The sequence below is a fragment of the Ptychodera flava genome, chromosome 13 (genome assembly GCF_041260155.1).
Source record: "Ptychodera flava strain L36383 chromosome 13, AS_Pfla_20210202, whole genome shotgun sequence".
In the NCBI taxonomy this organism is placed as follows: domain Eukaryota; kingdom Metazoa; phylum Hemichordata; class Enteropneusta; family Ptychoderidae; genus Ptychodera; species Ptychodera flava.
The window spans coordinates 34,979,453-34,988,000 of NC_091940.1; the positions used below are offsets into that span (position 1 = coordinate 34,979,453).

Sequence of the window (8,548 nt, forward strand, 5' to 3'; positions counted from 1 at the left end):
GGTTAATTAAAAATTGCAACACTTTGCAAATATGTGTGATGAGGTAGAAAGTGGTAACACCAAAACTACGAGCTGACAAAAAAAATTATTTCTGATAGTTACTGAGAACATATGGAATAAAACTATTTTGAAATCTTTGTGTGCGGCATCTAAAAGTAGCATATTGTTTTGAGTGGCGAGTCCTTCTGGTAGTACAAGGGTTCATCAAGTAGTTCAATCTATCACCATCAGTACAAATTTTCTGAAAGAAAGATTTACATAACATGTCTCTTCTGTGCTGAAGAGTGTTGACACTAGTTTGAACAGATTCTTGATAAGACTTCTGTGGAAATATAATTCTAAGTGCTCTCTTTTGTATTGATTCAAGAACATTTGACTGGTCTAATGTAAGACCATTGTGCCATAATGGACATGCATATTCAACTACAGGACGTATAATTGAGGTATAGTATGTTAACAGGTGTTTGGTGCTCAAGCCAGATCTTTTAAGAAGGGTGAGAAAGTACAAGCGTTTGGACGCTTTGCTGTAGATGTAATCAATGTGGTCAGACCATGAAAGTGTATTATTTATCATAACCCCAAGAAGTTTTTGGACCCTTACTCTTTCTATGATTGTACCATTTATTAAAATTTGGGGAATGTCTGGTTTGTTCTTCTTAAAGCAGATCAACAAATCTTTTGTTTTATCAGGGTTCAGTTTCATATTGTTTTCCTTAGACCATTTAGTTGTATAATTTACAGCCTCCTGCATGGAGCTTTGATAAAGAAATGACTCTGACATACTAGTATCATCCATAAATTTGTAAGTCAGGGCTTGTGGTTTCAAATCGCTTATCATTATGATTAATAATAAGGGACCCAGCCACGACCCCTGTGGTACAGCTCCATGAATTTTTATCCAGTCAGAGACCTCCCTTCCAAGTATAACACGCTGTTGCCTATCACAAAGGAAAGCAGCGATCCACTGAACCAAAATTGCAGGGACATGCATATCTTCTATTTTTTTGATCAAGATATTGTGATCAATAAGATCGAAAGCTTTTGAGTAGTCTAAGAGAACAACATGTGTTGTTTTGCCTTGTTCAGCAGCTAGGTACCACTGATGGAACATATCTATCAAGCAATGTGTTGTTGAAGTGCCCTTAACTGCACCAAATTGCTTTGGGTCAATTTTGTCTTCAACCACTTCAAGAAGCCATCTACCAATAAATGACTCAAGTACTTTACACAATACAGGTGTCAAAGCTATGGGACGTAAGTCTTTAGAAAGGGTACGTGGTGGATTAACTTTAGGGATGGGACAGACATTTGCAGACTTCCACACCGTTGGTACATATCCCTCACGAATTGAACTATTGAAAATGGCACATATGGGCTCGGCAAGGGAATCAACAAAGTCTCTTAATATCCAATTTGGAATCATATCTGGTCCCATAGATTTGTTAACTTTGATCTCTGACAATTTTTTTCTCAACTTCATACACTGAAATAATGAATTTATTTGGGATTTGACCTTCATGTTTAGAGAGCTTTGAAAAGCTTAGTGGTGAGAGATGTGCACTTACGGTTCGGAAGAATGAGTTGATCTTTGTTGCTAGTTGTTTAGTATCTCCATTACATATATCATTTGCCAGGGACAATACCCCTTCTACTGAACTTTTGGAAATATGTTGTTAAATGATACTCAGTAACAAACACATTTTGGAGATGACATTGTATTCAGTATCAAAATTGACCTAAACTTATTGCGCAATTTGGTTCTGATAAATTTATTGGGGAAATATGTAATACCGACAAATTATATTTAATCAACTCAATATGTTATAAAACTTCACCCAATTGTAAAATAAACTCAATATGCAATAACACTTAACCAAATACGTAATGCAATCTCCACACACAAAAGACATGAAAGTACACACACACACACCCACACACACACACAAACACTGCATGTATTTGGTTAACCCAATATGTAATAAATTCACCATAGAGTGTGCATTGAAGGTGTATTACATATTGTGTTAACCCAATATGTAATAAATTCACCATAGAGTACGCATGGAAAGTTTATACGTAATAGCTTAACCCAATACATAACAAAAATTTATGAGCATTATTAATACAGAGTTTAATAATAGAATGTTTACCCAAATACTGTGTATTGTCACTTATTTTCGAGAGAAATACCAAAAATAGATATATTTATCCCTTCTATCCTATATAATATGCTTTTCAAAACCAATTGCAAGTATTCGCATTCAATCAAAGTTGGTCATTTCAGCCTCTCACAATTTTATTATATTTTTACAGTTGTTCTTATTATTATTTACGTCTGACCACATTTATGTCTTGAAAAAATCGCATGCTTATTCGTGCATTAAATTGTGATATTATGCAACATATTAATGTATTGGTAGTTGCTTTAATGTTTACACCAATTTTGTCTTGTTTTTTATAAATGTTGCTGACCATGAAAATTCGACATGAAAGCAGACAGGTAAATGATGTGACCCTTTGCTGGCGTGGTCGGATCGTTGTGCGACCAGGAACTTGCATTATTGTTGATAATTTCTCAGCAGAGCTAGTTCAGATAAGTGAACTGCTTATGATCTCTGCCAGTTGGATTTGTATTGCATTATTCATCGGTAAATAAACAGAGCAAAATGTAAAAATACACGGAAACTGTTTATAGCCCTCAAGAATCACCAGAGTTGCTTACGCAAATAAAAACACAGTCACGATTTTCTGAGTAACTACATAATAAAGAGTCACGCCCAGCAAAAAAATACATACAAAATGTATGAATTGCCTCTTGCAACTAACATTATTTCTGCACCCAAAGAACACTACATAAAGTTGTTTATTGAACTATCTGATCAAAATATACAGAGAAATTCAGCTTGTTATCATAACTTTACCGTTTACACTTGTTACAGAATTTCCGTAATGAATAATTATGATATTTTTTATTATAAGTATTATTATAATAGCTATAACAGCTAAACCATGAAAAGAAATGTGTGTCCGCGGATATTTGCCACAGTATAAAAAAATAAGGCACAACGGTACTTATATTGAAATGTAAATACTTCCTGAGGGTGCACCTATGTTTAGTATGTTTGTAAGTTTACTGACTTGAATATATATATCGGTTTCTTCAGTTTCATCAAAAAGTTTCACGTGTTGTTGGCCACCATGCAATCTAAGATTTGTCAAAATTTCATGAAAATTATTAAAAGACAAACGACATCTTTAAAGATAACTTACAAAACAGATAAACGAATGATTCATAGCACAATGTCTCGTCAGAACCAGTCCTACAGTCTTCATGGCCATCACATCTAAAGTAATTGCGTATACATGTCCTGGCATCACATTGATACTCACGGCTTGTACATACTTTGGCTGCGGACGCAGAAGAGAATATATATATATTATATATATATATATATATATATATATATATATATATATATATATATATATATATATATATAAAATTACCTACAAACTACCTATCAATTAACTACACGTTCCACGCCTAGCAATAGATAGATAGATAGATAGATAGATAGATAGATAGATACATAGATAGATAGATAGATAGATAGATAGATAGATAGATAGGTAGGTAGGTAGGTAGGTAGGTAGGTAGGTAGGTAGGTAGGTAGGTAGGTAGATAGATATTTGGATGAATGACCGACGAATGGATGGCTAGTTTTGTCAAAGATAGAAAAATAAATAGATAGTCGGTCAGATAGACGTATAGACGGATTGATAAGGGATGGATGTATTGATTTTTTACGGATGGATAGGAGAAAAACACGTTAGTCAAATAGAATAATTACATGGAGCTTCATCTCCGCAATTCTCTTCATCTGTCCTGTCGGTGCAATCATTGTCTCCATCACATTTCCACTTTGGATCGATGCATTTTCTATCGTTATCGCATTTTTCATAGTCTTCAGGGCAGTAATTGCCAAAGCCTACACCTGTAAATATCGAACGTCATTATGGTGTCATTTTCATAGAGGTATTATCCAGCGTCTGTGTCCTTCCAAGGTGTAACATCGAGAGATTCCCAACATTAACCTATTACATCAGGCGGACAATACCCCAATTTAGGTATTGCTCGTCGCGGTGCACAAGTTGTTCTTATTTTTTTCAAAAGTGGAACTCTCATTAGATCATTTCTTTCAACGCCAGATGGCCTCTATCTCCGTGTGTTTGCGAGACACTACTTCTTTTTGTCACATTTCTTGTTAAATTTCCATTGTCTTTACTACATTGTTGTTGATGCAATATCTTTAACTAATGAATCAATAATACAATTTTTGATTTATATAAATTTATAAGCTTACAATAGAAAATAGATAAGAAATGTAAAACAGTTTACAGGTTCATAAGTCAGAAATGTGATTGGGAGCTAGAAATAAGTTATGTGAAGCTAATGTTAATGTGGCTTCTGCAAGGACAATAGCGAAGTCTCGAAAACAAAAGAAAACAATGTATAGTGGGCAAAACTAACACGTGGAAATCAGGATCTGTTGATAATGAAAGATTTGAGAGCATGCCTGAACTGTGTTCAATGTGAAGTGTTTCTGATGAAAAGTGGAAGCCTATTCAAGAATTTAGTGCCGTGATAACTGAAAGAGAATTGACTGAGGTGAAGATTGCATTTCGGTAATTGAAAGGACGGGGTAGAAACTGATCTTGTGGTATATTTATGAGTATGAAAGGAAAATTAGTCATTGGCTTTATAGGTATGTAGTAGATTACTTGACAAAGAGTAATGAATGAAAATCCCAATGTGATATTCAAACTGATTATAGATGTTCAAAATATTCAATTCTGTTAAACTTATGTCCAATAGGAGAATACTTGAAGGTAACAGTTCTTGTCTCTTCAGTTGTGACAAGGACAGGTTTGATATTTGGTATACTTAATGCACTCATTAACACAATGAAGCGAAAACAAGCAAACTTAATTCAACGTGGTTTGTGGAGAATGAGAGGCGGCACTGATCCTTATGTACAGAATCCATAAGGTATGAAATGACAGCTTTACTCACAACTGATTTCATCGCTACCATCGGGGCAGTCGGAGACGCCATTGCACAACTTGTCGTTCGATATGCATCGACCACTAGTTGAACAGCTGAACTCTGTCTTAGATTTACACACTGATATAAAAATGCAAGTACAAAGAAAGGAAAATCTCGTGACAAATCATATCACAGCTGTTTCAAATCGTGAACCAATCAGCGCACATGTTTGACAGGTAGGGGAAGCAAATCGCGGCTTTTGTGACAGCCGCTGTTACAGCGCCCGCTCGTTGTCGAAAATTAACAAAAGAATGTTTTATTCACAGATTTAACAATGGGAGGCATTAAACTGATAACTTGAGCAGAAATCATCACTTCTCCGATCTCAGATGTATACTATACCAAACGTACCGCATCTATCTTCATCCTCTCCGCCATAACAGTCTAAAACTCGATCGCACATCTGTCGTCGATCAATGCACACGCCATCGTCACCTCCGGTGTTACATTTAAATTGGTTTACGCCGCAGTCACCTTGCAACGAGATAGGAGGATATAATCCAAATTGGGGTGACGATTTAAGACGAATTCTCGTCAGAGGTTAAATTCATACATTTGCTGAAATTACCATTTGACACAACACATATACTGACTGCAGTGAAATTTTAATACTTGGCATTTCTACGGGCCTCTGAATTTATCAAACACAACAATAATATGAAAACATGGCACATTAATAATACCATCATTCTAACAACACGAATGGCAATAAAAATTATATTCTCTAAGTCCCTACCTTTTAGTGACAACGCACACACACCGCGCAATTGTATGGACGTTACACATTGGAAGCAGGAAATGGTTTCGAAAATTTAGTCGCAGAGATTACCACAAAAGCGAACTGCCTACCATAGTTGCAACCGACTTCATCACTTTTGTCTCTACAGTTATCATAGCCGTCACATTTCAGGTAACTCTTGATACAACCTGAGTTGTTACAACGGAAATCTCCATCAAGACACTCAGAAGCTGCAGAGGAAAATGTCAGATACCCTGTGTTTTACGGACAGATATATTTCCACTGACAGGCCAAGCTCTTCTAGCCATTGCATATAATCGATGTTAACGGAAGGTTGAAGACTGAGCAAAATAAGGTAGCATGAGCCTCGAAATTAGAAGTCTTTAACTTTTGCGTCAACTTTCCGCATGGAAACTTTAAACCATTCCATTTCAAAGTAATTTTTATTTTTCCTTCATTACTTTCATGCCTGTAATTTTTCTTTAATGCCCGTTATTTTTTTCATGCCTGCAATTTTTTTCAGACCAGTAATGTTTGTGACATTTGAACCAACAACTAAGGATCGCTGTCGGCCTGTTCCAAATCCTGTTTTCGCCCCTAATTTGGCATTATTGAGCCCAAGAAGTATCCCTATCTACACGCTCTACCAGCTGCCCTAAAAATCCACAGTATTTTATTCACTTCATGACTGAAATCGCGAATTTGCTGGAAAATGGGTAATGATGACAGGACCTCTGGCTGCTGTCACCCATTTCAAGAAAATTACTCAACAAAATTCATGATATTTACTATGTTTTAGGTAGCCTACAGTGTAATTTTTTACAAAAAGAGGAAGTCTCACCGTAGTATGGTCTCACGATTTCCGTATCAACTGCAACGAGGTCAGTATACTTGGAATTTTCAACCGCTGACTTTCTCAGCTTGTTAGTGTTACATATGGACACAGCTGGAAAAGGGAGAGATTTCGCCGTGACAACTTCAATCTAAGGAGGAAGGTTAAAAGATGTCACGGTCAGTTAAGAGATAGTCGTGATGTAACATGGCTTGACCTTCCAACTCTGCCCTGATGAAAATACAATGTTGCTCATACAAAAATAAAGACATTGCTCAACTAAACCGTTCTCTTCAAAGTCAAGAATAAAACTTGGAGTAGATTTGCAAGCTTTAGTACCCGAGAAACAATCGACATGAAATTCAAAATGGTCGCAATCAGCCTTTATGGAAGCAAATATAACTTCTATTTAACTTCAAATTGAGCCCATACAAGTTTGAATCAGTAAAGTATTTTGGAAGGAAAGAAAACCTGTTCGCAATTGCCTTCCCGCTACGTTTTCTAAACTGCCATCTCAGTGACCGTCAGTCCTCTCGACATCACAAAAATCCCTACTGTCCTTTCTCTGCTTCACTTTTTGCCCTAAAAGTTGACAAACAAGAAAATTCTACTCCCTGCCGGAAACTTTAACCTGCATTGAGAATGAACAATGTGCAAGTCTATCCCCTCTCTGTCTGCTACGGAACAAATGCCCCACTCTCGCCATGAACCACTCGAGTGAACGCATTTTTGCGTGGAAGATTTTGCTGCTCCTGATTCTCCTACGAGAATTTCTTCATGTGTGCAAGAAACTTCCAGTTTTCTGAGAAAGTCATAAGTTTAGAAAAGCGCCTTCTTTAGCAGCTCTATATCCAATATCTCAAATTCTGGTGTTTAACAGAATTTGCTCTGCCACTGTAATTTCATTTATGAAAGCACACATTTTACTATCCTGTGTATGCTATATTACGTGTAAGGTATATGTGATATGATGTGATATGACATGAAAATGTATTGCCCTGATAACATTACAAATAATTATCATTAACTTTATCACCGTTATGCCTTATGTAATCAAAATTCAAATGCAAACTAAATAAGAATAGACTCCCAATACTAAGCATTGTTGCCCTTTGCAGGTTCGGTAAAGGAGAGCTTAAAAGGTTCCTGAGCCTAACCATTCTCAAAGTCTCGCCTCAGTTCAAGACCTATACCAGTGTGTTGTTTCCATGATTTCGGGATTCATCCCTGCCCCTGGCTTTTGAATGCCCTTGGAGCTTCAAAACTCCTTACCACAGACAAGGAGTTCATTGTCTGTGGTGAGACGACGCCCTGAGGTCACCGGATGCGCTTGGGAAGTCCTATACACGTACATTTAAAATTGACCTATTCGATACTTTCCATGAATCTTTTAGCGGCGAGTCCTAAAATAGTCCAGTCAAAATAGGGTTAGACCCACCACAAATTGCAACAGAATTTTTGTCTTCAGACTGCACTTTAGAGAGGTATCCAGAACAACATATTAAAAGTTTACTCGAATCCACCTTGGGGAAATATGCCTAATTTGCATAAATCAAATATGGCGGCCAACCATCCAACAAAATAACATAATTGGTCATATATCACATGTTAAACATACTATTTCAGTGATTTCAAAGTCTAAAACTAGTTATTTGGCTCAGGGAATCATTTTGGAGGTATAATGTTTTATATAGGCACATTGATTTGCATAATTTTTCAATATGGCTGCCAACATTTCTATAAAAGACATTTTCGGTCATATACCACGTATTAAACCAGCTACATCAGTGATTTTAAAGTTAAAGGTACATTTCTTTGGCATTGACAAATATTTGTTGAGATGCAATGATTTGCATTGGCACTTTGTTAA

The 8,548-nt window shown here is 36.3% G+C and overlaps 1 long non-coding RNA gene across 1 annotated transcript; it reads right to left on the minus strand.

The window, feature by feature from the left end:
* Positions 1-3,872: 3,872 nt before the first annotated feature.
* On the minus strand, positions 3,873-5,574 carry LOC139148770 (uncharacterized). The gene is made up of 3 exons (XR_011556004.1): positions 5,459-5,574; positions 5,075-5,185; positions 3,873-3,995 (listed from the first exon to the last, which is right to left on the minus strand). It is a non-coding gene; the product is annotated as an uncharacterized lncRNA (long non-coding RNA).
* Between the last annotated feature and the right edge of the window lie 2,974 nt (positions 5,575-8,548).